Source organism: Notamacropus eugenii, chromosome 5, assembly GCF_028372415.1.
Source record: "Notamacropus eugenii isolate mMacEug1 chromosome 5, mMacEug1.pri_v2, whole genome shotgun sequence".
Classification (NCBI taxonomy): Eukaryota; Metazoa; Chordata; class Mammalia; order Diprotodontia; family Macropodidae; genus Notamacropus; species Notamacropus eugenii.
Genome location: NC_092876.1, coordinates 328,433,097 through 328,448,256, shown reverse-complemented (window position 1 = coordinate 328,448,256; position 15,160 = coordinate 328,433,097). Strand labels below are relative to the sequence as shown.

At 36.6% G+C, this 15,160-nt stretch overlaps 1 protein-coding gene across 8 annotated transcripts in view; it reads right to left on the bottom strand.

The window, feature by feature from the left end:
• Positions 1-15,160, bottom strand: part of PIK3CB (phosphatidylinositol-4,5-bisphosphate 3-kinase catalytic subunit beta) — a 186,125-nt gene that overhangs the window by 107,026 nt on the left and 63,939 nt on the right. For 5 of the 8 annotated variants that reach the window (XM_072613527.1, XM_072613526.1, XM_072613534.1 and 2 more), the window contains one exon: positions 11,449-11,562. The exons of 1 other annotated variant lie outside the window; for it this stretch is intronic. The gene's annotated coding sequence lies outside the window, so the exon portion shown is untranslated. Of the gene's footprint in view, positions 1-8,983; positions 9,098-11,448; positions 11,563-15,160 lie in introns of all 8 variants that reach the window. 2 more of the 8 variants (XM_072613529.1, XM_072613528.1) reach the window with 1 other exon arrangement.

Below are 15,160 nucleotides of genomic sequence, written 5' to 3'. Positions count from 1 at the left end.
ATTCCCATTTTTTTCATCCTTACCAATTTTCTGAGTGTGAGGTGTCTTCTCAGGGTTAGTATGATTTGTGTTTCTCTTATTTTAGTGATGTGGAGCATTATTTCATATGGTTGTTAACAAAATTACTTGTTGATATCCTTTGATTGTTTATCAAGGTATGGCTTTTGATCCCATAAATACCTATTAGTCATCTATATATCTTGGAATCCAAACCCTTCTCTTGAGAAATATGGAATATGGGGGGGCAGAGCCAAGATGGCGGGGTAGAAAGACGCACATACACATAGCTCTGAACCCACAACCCACAGAACGGCTAGAGGGGATCAACTCACGGTGAATTCTGCACCCAGAGGCCACGGAATATTGGAGCCAGGGAGATTTCTGTTCCGGAGAGACCTGCAAACCTCTCGCGGGGGGTCCTTCGCGCTGCGGACTGGGCGCCGGGACTGGGAGCAGAGGGCAGCCCTGCAGCGGCCGCAACACCGTGAGGAAAAGAGCGGGCTACGGGGGTCGGTGAGAGAGTCTCTTTGGCGGGTCGAGAGGGGAGTGGGGTGCCCCCATGGCTCGGGCCCCCCCAGGAGATAGAAGCTGAGAGGCGGTTGCAGACAGGGGCTCCCCAAGTGGACGGGAGCCTGGATCCATTGTGGAAGGTCTGTACATAAACCCCCTGAGGGAACTGAGCCTGAGAGGCGGCCCTGCCCCAACCTGACCATCTGAACTTAATTCTCACACTGAATAGCAGCCCTGCCCCCACCAAAAGCCCTAAGGCGGGAAGCAGCATTTGAATCCCAGTCCCCAAACGCTGGCTGGGAGGACCAGGAGGCGAGGTGGGTGTGAGGAGAATATTCAGAGGTCAAGTCACTGGCTGGGGAGAATGCCCAGAAAAGGGAAAAGAAATAAAACTATTGATGGCTACTTTCTTGGAGAACAGACATTTCCTCCCTTCCTTTCTGATGAGGAAGAACAATGCTTACCATCAGACAAAGACACAGAAATCAAGGATTCTGTGTCCCAGCCCACCCAATGGGCTCAGGCCCTGGAAGAGCTCAAAAAGGATTTTGAAAATCAAGTTAGAGAGGTGGAGGAAAAACTGGGAAGAGAAATGAGAAGGATGAAAGAGAAGCATGAAAAGCAGATCAGCTCCCTGTTAAAGGAGAACCAAAAAAATGTTGAAGAAATTAACACCTTGAAAACTAGTCTAACTCAATTAGCAAAAGAGGTTCAAAAAGCCAATGAGGAGAAGAATGCTTTCAAAAGCAGAATTAGCCAAATGGAAAAGGAGATTCAAAAGCTCACTGAAGAAAATAGTTCTTTCAAAACTAGAATGGCACAGATGGACGCTAAGGACTTTATGAGAAAGACAGATATCACAGAACATAGTGTGCAGATTCGAAAAATGGAAGATAATGTGAAATATCTTATTGGAAAAACAACTGACCTGGAAAATAGAATCAGGAGAGACAATGTAAAAATTCTGGGACTACCTGAAAACCATGATCAAAAGAAGAGCCTAGACATCATCTTCCATGAAATTATCAAGGAAAACTGCCCTGAGATTCTAGAACCAGAGGGCAAAATAAATATTCAAGGAATCCACAGAACAGCACATGAAAGAGATCCAAAAAGAGAAACTCCTAGGAGCATTGTGGCCAAATTACAGAATTCCCAGGTGAAAGAGAAAATATTGCAAGCAGCTAGAAAGAAACAATTCAAGTATTGTGGAAATACAATCAGGATAACACAAGATCTAGCTCCCTCTACATTAAGGGATCGAAGGGAATGGAATAGGATATTCCAGAAGTCAAAGGAACTAGGACCAAAACCAAGAATCATTTACCCAGCAAAACTGAGTATAATACTTCAGGAGAAAAAATGGTCTTTCAATGAAATGGAGGATTTTCAGGTTTTCTTGATGAAAAGACCAGAGCTGAAAAGAAAATTTGACTTTCAAACACAAGAATGAAGAGAACCATGAAAAGGTGAACAGCAAAGAGAAGTCATAAGGGACTTACTAAAGTTGAACTGTTTACATTCCTACATGGAAAGACAATATTTGTAACTCTTGAAACATTTCAGTATCTGGGTACTGGGTGGGAGTACACACACACACACATGCACACACGCACACATACATAGAGACAGAGTGCACAGAGTAAATTGAAGAGGATGGGATCATATCTTAAAAAAAAAAATGAAATCAAGCAGTGAGAGAGAAATATTGGGAGGAGAAAGGGAGAAACTGAATGGGGCAAATTATCTCTCATAAAAGAGGCAAGCAAAGACTTATTAGTGGAGGGATAAAGAGGGGAGGCGAGAGAAAATCATGAGGTCTACTCTCATCACATTCCACTAAAGGAAAGAACAAAATGCACACTCATTTTGATAGGAAAATCTATCTTACAATACAGGAGAGTGGGGGACAGGGGCACAAGCAGGGTGGGGGGGAGGATAGAGGGGAGGGCATGGGGAGGAGAATGCAATCCGAGGTCAACACTCATGGGGAGGGAAAGGATCATAAGAGAATAGAAGTAATGGGGGACAGGATAGGATGGAGGGAAATATAGTTAGTCCTATACAACACAACTAGTATGGAAATCATTTGCAAAACTACACAGATTTGGCCTATATTGAATTGCTTGTCCTCCAAAGGGAAGGAGTGGAGGGGGAGGGAGCTAAAGAAGTTGGAACTCAAAGTGTTAGGATCAACTGTAATGTTCTTACCACTAGGAAATAAGAAATACAGGTTAAGGGGTAAAGAAAGCTATCTGGCCCTACAAGACAAAAGAGAAGACGGAGACAAGGGCAGAGAGGGAGGATAGAAGAGAGAGCAGATTGGTCACAGGGGCAATTAGAATGCTTGGGTTTGGGGGGGGGGGATAAAAGGGGAGAAAATTTGTAACCCAAAACTTTGTGAAAATAAATGTTAAAAGTTAAATAAAAAAAAAAAAAAGAAATATGGAATATGGTCTAAAATGGCATAGCAGGACTAATTTCTGACAGACTGTTTTGCAATTTTCCCAGCAAGTTCTTATCAAATAATGAGTTCTTTCTTAAGCAATTTATACTTTCAGATTTATCAAATCCTGAGTTACTTGGCTCCATTATTTCTGATTCTCCCTTCACTAGTCTGTTCCACTGATCTATTTCTCTATATTTAACCAAATGGTTTTGATGACTGATGTTTTATAAATAAGAATGTTGGGATACTCCACATGGTTTGATGTCTAAAAGTGCTATTCACTCTTCATTCTTACCTTTATTTCATTATTTCCTTTCATATTCTAGATCTTTTCTATATGGAATGACTCTCTGTGAGATAGGTTAGGGAAAGGAAATTGGAAAACTTAGGCAAAGTAAAAAATATATACATATATATTTAAATTGCTAAAAGTTACTTTAAAAATCAGAATTATAATACTTAATATTATCTAAATGCAATAGAAAGTTATAAAACAAAATGCTATGAAAGATATATAAGTAACATCCTATCAAGCAGGTGAAAATTAAAGAAATCACGGACTATTTGCTGAAACAAGTTTCAGATACACTTTACAAATAGGCTGAAATTTAATTAGTGAAGAAACAGAAGGAAGGCTTTCCTGGTGTGGGGGAATAGCTCTAGAAAAGGAAGAGAAGTAAAAAGGCATAGTAGCACTACTAGGGCAGAGAACTGCTCAGATGGGCTGAACTCCTGGGTTTTTTGAAGTTAAGTCAGCAAAAGCATGAGTACACAGAAGTTGGGAGGATGAATTCAAAGAAAGATTTTATAGATGGGAAAATCAGGAGACTATAACAATAGTTAAGTTTGGAGGTAAAGCGGACCTGCTATACTGAGACAGTATCAGTGAGAACAGAAAAGGTCTAAATAACCAAATTACTTCCTTACTTGATAGATCCTTACTTGCCAAAAGGAAATAATACTATCATAAAAGTATAATTTACCTCCCTGTATGCCTAAAGCATGTTGAGAAGTTCAAGAAAGCTAGCAATAATGGAGAGGTAGGGTTAAATAAAATGTCTTTAGCTGATTACATTCCTGTAAACCTCTTTTATCTTTTCTATCAGGCTACCAAATCTTCTCAGTTCACTAGAATGTATCTTCCTTCATTCACCTGGTGTCAGGAAATCCCTGGACTGTTACAACACTTCAGAGCTGATCTCAGTTTTATGTATTTCCTCTATCCAAATCTATCTTACAATAATTGCAAAGCTCATCCTACCCACTGTTTAGATCACTACCTGAAATGAGTTGGCCCTGGTTTAGCTCCCATATTCTTTCTCCAGCAAAACTAAGCAACTTGTACCAGACTGAAGAATGATCCCAAAAATCAAAATACATGACTTCTCCCATCCCAAATCTGCAGAAAAAGTCACTCCAAAACCCATGGGCAATAAGAAAGGGGACAGACTATCAAAGTATGTATCAACAAAATTCAAGAAGGGACATGTACGCTTCAAGTACATTTGTACAGAGGCACCATGTGCATATGACTTCCCAGGGAAGGCCCCAGGATGATCAAAATGCCCCAGGGTGGGAGATGTGAAAACTGACTAATGACAAGCATAATGCCAAACTAGTAACATGTCTTGACACTCAGATCAGGACATCAAAGGTGACCAGACATCTGTGGTGCATAGCATTCCATTCTGAGGCACTAAAGAGGCAACTGAAGATTCAGAACTTTAAACCTCAAAGATCTAGGAGAGAACTAGGAGAATGCCAGAAGATGGGAATCAGAATGAAATTAATCAGGGTCAACCAACTCATCCAAAAAGGCAGTGGAGAGCAGACTGATTATAGTATAAAGCACCAAATTGGGAACTAAAGATGGAGATACATAAATCAAAGAAGTGTCCAAATCTAGGGATCTCTAAAGCTTGAATAGCATATTTCAAGAAATCATAAATTAAAATAGTCCAAATATATGGGAAACAGAAGGCAAAATAAAAAGGATCTCCTGAACACATCCAGAAAACAACTTCTGAGGAAAGGGAGAGAAAACACTGAGAACAAAAACACATGTCCTGTCGAGACAGGAGATAACATAGAAAAGGTTGCTGAATGGGATGAGGAGAGGAGCTGCTGGGGCAGAGGTGACAAAGTCTAGAAAGTCAACAGCAGGGTCAGTAGACAAGTGAACACAGATAGCCTAGGATTCCCCAAATGGTCTTCTGAGCAGGAAGTTAACAATCAGAGAAGGTGCAAGAAAAAGACATTTCAAGGATGAGGTGAAAATGAGATGGAAAAGTATGATGAGTCTAGAGAGAAGCTACAAGAAAAGTGATTCAAATAGCAAGAACTATTAATAAGCCACATTGTTAGCCATCAACAAAAACCTAGCAACTTGAACTATAAAGTAGATTTTTGTAATACAATATTACAAAAAGTACCATTACAACAAAAATAACTTTTCGGGCAAAGAAGATTTTAATCCCACAAGGTCAAAAGTGGATCTAAACTGGAATAAGAAATTTCAAGTATTTATGATGAAAAGACAAGAAAGCTAAGCAGGCACTGAAATGTAAGCATAAGAGTCTCTAGAGAAATCTAGAAAGGTAAATTAATTTGAGCAACTGGAGAGGAATAACTGATCATTCAAGTTTCCCTTAAGTACTTTAATGTCTTCCTTCTGTTTTAAGAAAAAGGAGGGTAAAAGGACAGTTCAAGTGTGGAAAGGAGGAAGAAAGGGATAAAAACTTCTTATTTCTCATAACTGGGGTATGTGAGAAGAAAAGTATACAAGCAATGAAGAGTGGAAATGGTGAACAGAAGTTAAAACTTCACTCTTATCTGAAACGGACAAGTCAAGAGCATCATGAAGTACCTAGGCCTACTGTATGCAAAGTTGTAGGATATTAAATAAATCCACATCTATCAAATAGTTCTGTATGTTACCAATGAAATGCAGTGGGAAAAATAGAAAAAGAAGTTCCATTTAAAAGAACTAGAAAAAACTATAAAATATTTGGAAGCCTACCTGCCAAGACACACACAGAAAATATATGAAAACAACTACAAATGAAATCTTTACAAACAAAAATATAGGGAGAAACATTAACGGTTCATAGACAGATCAAGCTAATACAATAAAAATGACAACAGCACCTAAATTAATTTACTTATTCAGTGTCATGTAATCAAACTACAAAGGATTACTTTTATAGTGAGAAAAATTAATAACAAAATAATCTAGAGGAAAAGAAACTCAATCTTAAGGGTAATTATCACTAAAAATTGCTATCTCAGAGGTAACAGTACCTCAGAAATAATCTAGTTGAATCCTTCCTGCCAATCATCAGATAAGGAAACTCTGGCTCTGCTTGGTTCACATTCCCATTCAACTACTCACTCTCAAAAATCTTCCAAATCCACTCTCATCTGTGACAAACTTCCTATTGTTTTACCTCTTTCCCTTCCTTCTCTCTAACTAGATCCTTTCTCCCAATCCATTATTGCCCTCTTAGTTTTACTTGTCTGGATGCCACAGTTAGCCATTTCAACTACGACCTTGGTAAATAACCCAGAATCCTTTTCTCCCTAGATTTTATGCCACATCTGTATTCCTAATCTTCAAACATCAGTAAATTAAAATGCTACCTTACCTCTTCTGACCCTTAGACCCAGATATCCTAAGAAAATAATCCTTTTTATATAACAGGTGTTATGAATAAACATGATTAAAAGTCACATAAAATTCTGCCATTCAGTAACTTGAGAGTTTTATTTACTATGTTCTTCAAATTATGAATAATATACTAAAAATCAACATCAATAAATGTTCCTTCATTTACTACTTCCTCTATCATGTGGCAGTCAAAAGGCTAGGGGAGACACTTGCAGCTATGAAAACTGTGTTAAAAGGGCACACTAAACAAGGTTCTTTCACAATCTCTGTCTGAGGCGGACTACATGACCATCTAACCACAGTTATTTTCTGATACAAAGCAGCAGCATGACATGTTGTCAAAGAACCCAAGATAGGCAGCACTACCACAACATGATCTTTATAAACTTCTTTTCGTAATTGTATAAATATCTCATACTCTTAGAGGAAGAAATCCCCAAGGCAGAAGCTGAACTATAATTGGAAAACACAGGGGCATTTTACAGAAATTGGGACTGAAGTTTTTAAAACTACACTGTCCAATTCATACATGTTCACATTACATTAGGAAGCAAAAATATTTTCCAGCTAAATCATTTCTTTTCCAAGTAAAACCATAAAAGGAGATCAATGAGACCATTCTCTATTCAGAAACTTCTGTACCCTTCCCCACTAGTCATGGTTGCTTTGTTGTCATTAAGAATTCATTTCAACAATTGTATATTTTCCTTATAAACAAGTTCTGGGTATTTTCACTTGGTGTGAATGCTCAAAAATGCTAAACAATGTGATGACAAGGACTATATCTTAGACATTACTCTTTTCTGAGTGGTATTAATATTGGCAGATAACTTTTCCTTGAAATCTTTTTCCCCAGATGTCACAAGAACAATGTCAAAATCAGTACCAAGATTATAGGTCATCTTCCTTAGACTTTGCTTACAAGAAACTCTGAAATAGTAGCAGTAATATTTTCAATAAGGATATTGCCAGTTGCCATAACAAATGCCTGGAGATTCAAGTTTTCTTTTACTAAAAAAATGATAATTATTTTGTCCCTACATTCAACCAACAGAAACACAGGACATCTTTGGCTAAGTTTGATTACATTCAGTAATGATATATTTTGTCAAACTATTCCTGAGCTCTATGAAAACCAACCAGAACAAAATGAAACATCATTAAGAAACAAAAAAATAAGAAAATTTATCAGTTTCTATATTAGGACTTCTTTTATATTTAACTGAGAGAAAATAACTCCATACTCTTTCTCAACAATGTGGCAAAAGAAAAAATAAGCACCAAGCTGTTGTTCTTAAAGTATTTTTTGAAGAAATGTATATGGAAAGACTGATATTATAGCAGCAATGCATACCATTATGTATTATTCATAGTTATTAGGCATATTAATCATTATTATGTGTAATATAATTCAAATTACACTGTTTAATAGTAATCTACATTAACTATGGAATAAGTTTGTGATAAACTTCTATAGTCTGAACAGTGGGCACTGATGTTTGAATCAACTCATCCCTACTTGTCACTGCAAGAAACTAATTGCTTTTCTTATATTTAACAGACTCTTCTGTAATATATTAATTCAATTTCTCCTTTCTCTGTTAATAGTGAAAGGAACTGGCAAGTCATGACTAAAAGTAAATGGCTTGTTTTTCCTTGAGATTATTGCCTCTGTGATACATGAAATTTAACAGAGAAATACATTTAGAAAGAAGCATCACAAACAATGTTATATCTCTTCCACAACCTACAGCACTATTAAACTACACTTTACCAAAGATACTTGTAACATATATAATCAAGAATGCTGAACAGTTGGGGAAGAGGGAGATCAAGAACCATGTGCTATACATTTCTGAAATTCTTAACCTCATCATTGTGTTTTTTACTTAATCGTTACGTGAACGACTAGAAGCTGCTATCTTGTTCTTTTGGTATCTTCAAGTATAATATACTATTGAGTTATTTATCTTAGTTTTGATAACATTATTAATCCACACAACCTCCCAATCATAATATAATCCACAATGCATTCTATAATACTATCTGCACACATCAGTATTGCAATATTTGCTGAATGAATTTTTTTAAGAACTTAAAACAACTTTATAAATATCTAGTGATTTTTTAAAAATAGCATCATTCATTCCTTTGACAAATAATATCTACCACAGGAAGGTACATGAAAGGCAAAAAACAGAAGATGTAGAAAAGGATGTGTGATGGTCCTAGATTCAAATCAAGAGTAAGCAATAACGGGAAGGTAACTTCTGTGATCTCAGAAAGAAAGCCTATAGGAGAGGAAAGGGGGAAATACCTGAAAAGGGTGGGGTGGAGGAGAAGAAAAAAGGTCTTACTTTGGTAGTGGGAGGGGGGTTCATTGATGAAAGCTCCTATGTTCTGTGAAGGGAGATGGGGACCTTGAGCTAAGTGTGGCCTGGGGGATCTGGCGCTTGAGAAGTCCACTTGTCCTATAAGAGGGGAGTTGGAGTGAAGAGAGAAGGAAAGGTAATATGACCAAGGCTGTGATTACAAAATAAAAGAATGAACTGCTTGTATGGCTGGCATCTTAACTCTAAGGAGAATTCCAAAGGAAATATTCCAAAAATATTTTAAATAATGGAGGGCTGATAAATGTAGAAACACCCAAGATGACAACTGCAAAGGATAACACTTGTTTTGATATATAAATTCTAGTATTTGGGAGACATACCGTTTGCAAAGTTAAACTGCCTCTAAAGATTAACTGATTCAGTTACTCAGAGATGCATTCTCCAGGTAATTCACTCTGTTTGGTCTTATCAGAATGTGAATTTTTCTTCAAAACTAATGTCTCTAATATGGAAATGTTTCACATGATTGCATGTGAATACACATGCACATGACCTATATCAGATTGCTTACTGTCTCAAAGAAAAGGGAAAGGAGGGAAAGGGCGGGAGAGGAGACAGAATTTGGAACTCAAAACTTTTATGACAAATTTTTTTAAAAAAGAATGAGGTGTTTTTACATATAATTGGAAATAAAATATTAAAAATGAAAAACATGTCTCACTGTTTACACTGGAATCTATTATTAAATGACGCCATCAGCTGACAGTATATCTCATTTTTCAAGTTAAAGTCATCTACTCCATATTATATGGAAGAGTGATTTGGAATCTTAACCAAGAAAATAAGCTGGTACTTGAGAAGTCCTTAAAGAGCTTTTCTGAAAAACTGGTCCTATTAACGACATTAGTCTTTTTTTATAAGCAAGAATACAAAGCCAAGTTATTAAAATTTTCAGAACAGAAAGAGCTCTCCAGTGCCACTGCAAACATGCTGTTCTATTACTAATACCCTATTCTAATGTCTCCATTCCTTGTTATCAATTATTACTGGCATTGTTAACAATAAACGTGTACCTATGCTTTAGAAAAGCACTTTATCCACTTTATAGATGAGGCACCTCAAGGCTCAGGATGGCTAAGTGAGCACGAGATCACATGACCAGTAAGTGGGCAAGCCAAGACTCAAACTTACCAGTTCTGGAAAGCCCAGCATAAAGATCTGTGTAGTATCAGGAAATCAATTCGGTTGGATTTTTATCAAAATCACTTTATTTAATGATTTATACTTGCTAACTACCTTCTACTAGACTCTCTCTTAAACTAACTGTGTCTAAAATGGAAATTTACTATCTTTCCCTTTCTTTTCTCCCTCTTTTTGCCATTTTCCCTATTTCTGTTGAAGGCACCACTATTCTTCTTTTTACCTCGGTTCAGAATTAGGAATTATCTTTAACTTTTTATTTTCATGTAATATCCTTTCTCCTCTGCTTCTAATCATTTCTCAAATCTTATCAACTACACCTCCACAACATTTTACATTTACAGGGACACCTTCATAGTTCATATCCTTACTTCTTGCCTGGGCTACTGCAAAGCTCCTAAATCAGTCTCCTTGACTGCTGTATCTCCCCCTCTCCACTTTAACATCCTCACAGCTACCGAGTTTTGAATGCACAAGTCTGATTTTGTTACTCCCTGGAAGATGCAGCAGCAATCTGCTACCTCGAAGATAAAATATAAACTGCTCTCTCTGGCAGTTTGGGCCTTTCACGATTTAGCTTCAACCTAACTTTTCAGACTGATCTCATGTGACTCCACCTTAGGTACTCTACATTCCAGACCAAGTGGTTTATTAGCAGCTGAGTATTATTTCTATTCTTGTTAGGTAACATTTGCTCAAGCAAAATAATAGGCTTAGAAAGCTAACCCTTGACCTCTGCCTCTTGAAACCTCCAACTCCTTCAAGGATAAGCTCAAGGGCTGCCTTCCACATAAGTTCCTTCCTGATCACCTCATTGTTAGTGATCCCCAGCTCCAGGAAATTATTTTATGTTTATTTTGTATATATCTTGTATTACTTATCTGTTACCGTTTGTTCCTAGTAGAGTATAAGTAACTTGTGGGCAGGGAATATTTCATTTTGTCTTTCTTTCTCCAGAACTCAAAATAGAAGGCACTGATAAATGCTCATGTAACTGAACCAATAATTTAAAGCATAATATGTATACCATCAATAATATAAAAGTTAAAATATTTATTAATTATATTTGCTTCTATGGAATAGTTATTTAGTGGAATATGGCCTGTTGCACAAGTACTACCCAACCTAGTGTATCAATATTTCTCAAACTGAAGAGTAAAGATATCAATTTTTTAAAGATGAAAACAACTAGAAATAACTAGTATTTGTCCTTTTCTCCTACTCCAAGTTTTGATTATGGGAGAAAAGACAAAATAATAAACTACAGGATAAAAAAAATAGGTACTTACTCAAGAAATATAGCCCCCATTTCAGCTTTTTAGGATCATAGGCAAATTTTATTTTAAGCATTAAAATAAAATTCTGTGCTTTTACTGATGGCTTCCTCAGATTTTGAAGATGATCTACAATAAAGAAAAATATTTCAAATGTTAATAATCCAAAATGGAATCTATAGTAAATAAACTGAAATTTTTGCTGTTTACGTCGCATCAATTTTAACTGTTTTTTAACTATTTTTAAGAAATGGAAACTAACTATATGTATACCAATTAACCTCGTACTTCAATTTCCTCAACTCTAAAACCAATGGGTAAGGGAACTGTTATCATAGGAAAATATTCTGTGTACTTAAAAAGATTCCCTTCTTATATTTTTGTTCTTTTCTTTATAAATCCTGGGGAAGGAATGGAGAAAAAAAGAAACCACGGTCAAAAATTAGTCTGGAGGGAAGGGGAATTTCATCGTAGAAAATATTTTCATTGGTACTTAGTATTTGTTGTAAGATTATTCTGTTTTAAGCAACAACAAATAAAGAAACTTTTTATTATGTTGCTGTTTAGTTGTTTCAGTCATATTCAACCCCTATTTGGGGTTTTCTTGGCAAATATAATGGAATGGTTTGCCATTTTCTTCGCCAGCTCACTTTACAGATGAGGAAATGGAAGTAGACAGGGTTAATGTGACTTGCCCAGGATCACACAGCTAAGAAGCATCTGAGGCCAGGTTTGAACTCTGTCTTCCTGACTGCAGGCCCCACCATCTACTCACTATGCCACCTACCTGCCCATCTATTTATTATAAAGCAGGCTAATTCTGCCTCTTCCAGCCCTTCATTCAATATTTTCCTTCAACCACTTCACAGTTTCATGATTTCATCAGTGTAGGCCCTTGCTTGGCCAAGTCAGATCACAATTCTCTGCACCTTACATATTAGATAAACTTCACAAGTTGCCAGGAACAACAACAAAAAGTAATCAACCTTCATTCAACTAACCTGGTAATGACTCTTTCCACACCTAACTAGGCTGCATGGCCAAAAACTGAGACATACTCTATCACCAGTCCCAGTCTCAAATCTTGTTCTTGCCACTGAAAAAACAGTACCACCATTTATTAAGGAATAAAACTGAAACTATCAATATGAAAGCATGAAATTATCAATACAATTAGACTTGACAGCTAGGTAGCACAGTGTATATAGTAAGCTGGACCTAGAATCAAAAAAAACTTGTGTTCAAAACCAGCCCAAGACCCTTTCTAGCTGTATGACCCTGGGCAGGTTACTTAATTTCTGCTTCCCTCAGTTTCCTCAACTATAAAATGAAAATGATAATAGCACCTGTCTCTTAAGAGTTGTGATGATAAAATGAGATATTTGTACAGAGCTTTGCAAACCTTAAAGCACTATACAAATGCTAGCTATTATTGTTAAAACAGCTTTACAGGTAAGCTTATCAAATGATTAGAAAATTACATCAGGAGCTTTTTTCTAGTCAGAACTAGTGGGTTACTTAAACGATAGCATGACCAATTCACTTTGGTATTTTGGTCATTTGGAGTACAAAATTTTACCCAACATGGGCACAAACAACAATGGTGACCTAAATAACTATATGAAGAAGACTAACTCTATTACAGTCTGGGCATTATAGCAATAATAACACTAGAGATAATTCAAAATGTAGGGAAGTGCTCCTAAGAGACCACAAGTAATGCCTGAATATCAATATGATAGAAATCACAGAATGTGAGACTTGGAAGGGACCTCAACAACCATCTAAATCCAATCCATATGTGAAAGAAATTTCCTATTTAATATAGGATCCTAAGTGGCCTCTGGTCATCCTAGTCCATCCAGTGAACTACTACCCAAGTAATTTTCCTTAAGCACAGACCTGACATGTGACTCCCCTATTCAACCAACTCTAGAATGAAATATAAACTATTATATAACCAGGGTCAATTTACCTTTCCAGAATTATTAGACATTGTTTCTTCTCCCTAACTTTGTAATCTAGTCAAACTAGCTTTCTTCTCTCTTGTATACACATCTCATACCCACATGCCTCCTTACCTCCAACCCTCCTTACCTCCAAGTTTGAGGAAATAATTAAGTTCTGGTAGAAATTCATGATTTTAAAACTGTATATAGGAAGAGGGAGTATATTTTTCTTATTAAAGTGTTACTTATACTCATTTTCTACAAACATGTTAAGAATTTGGAAAGGAAAAGGGGACATGGAAAGGATAGGAAAGATGAAAAACTGAAAATATTAGAAGAGAAATTTTATACTGTTGGTATCTTCATCTTTGTTATTTGTTATGCTGTGACAGAATTTTTTTCCTTTTTTAAAATGAACTTTTACTGGAAAAAGTAAGAAGAATGGGTTACACTAGACTTTCTCTAAGTTCCCTTCAAATTACAAATTGTTACGATTCTATGAATTAACAGAATAGGCCAAATTCATGATCCTTCATCTAAGTACAGGGTGTCCCAAAAGTCATAGTGCAACTTTAAGCTTTAGTTTAAAACTGCACTAAGATTTTCGGGACACCTCATATTTCTCTGATAATGACAGAAGGAAAGAAATGTCTATCCTCCCTGGTATTAACCTCAAATGATTTGCTATTTCCATTCTATGAACTCCTAGAAGCATTCTCTGCCTGTAACACTAATATTGGCCATTATTCTTATACCTCATGAGAGGCATCATGGCTTTGTGCATAAAAGAGCTGGACTAAAAAAGCCAGGGAGATATGATGTGTGATCCTAGACAAGTCACCTGAAAGTTCTCGATACCAAGGAAATTACAAACCCTATCCCTATACCTATTCATACTTTAAATTCATTTGTCTTGTGTCCCCACAGAAAGATTATAAATTGCTGTTGCAATAAAAATCACCAAAATGTCTTCTCTTATATTTTGGGTAACAGTGAGAAACACACAGTAATAGAAAATGATAATAATGGATAATTATTCTTGGGCAAATCTAATAAAATACACTTGTCTACTGAATGGTCTATTCATTTGAACTGTTAATTATTGGCTCCATCCCCTCTACTGGAACAGATATGTTTACCACCCTGGTACTGAATGGTTATTAGAAAAGGTTTTATTGTGTTAGCTTATAGCGTAGGATGATTCAAATTATACTGAATCTAAGTCCTATGCTACTCTGAGGAAAGAGCCTCTGAGAAGTTTCCAGATATTATTAGTATAGTGGGTAAGAATACTATATTTGGAGTCAGGAAGAAATGGATTTTAATCTCACCCCAGACATTAGGTATGGGAAAATCATTTTATCTCTCAGCCTCAGTTTCTTTATCTGTAAAATGAGGAAACTCACAGCACACCTTACAGAGTTGTCTGTATCAAGAGATACCACATGTAGAACTGTTCAAGATGTCAAAACAGAAGCACAATAGCCCAGTTCTCTAACAACTATTCCATCAAGGATTTAAAAAAAAAAAAAAGCACCAGACTAAATAAGAAATCCAAGGAGAAATTACAGTGAGTGAGTTTTGCCAGACTAGGTCCAAACAAGGAGATGGCCAGAAGCCTGTGGACTTCTATGAGTAAGGGATCAAGGAAGAAAAGCATGGCCCAGACTAGCTGGCGTACAGAGACAAACCAGGAAAACCTAGAAACTGAAGCTGTGAACCAAGGGCAGGAAGACAGGAGATAAGAAAAGGGGCAAACTGAAGACAACCTGGAACTT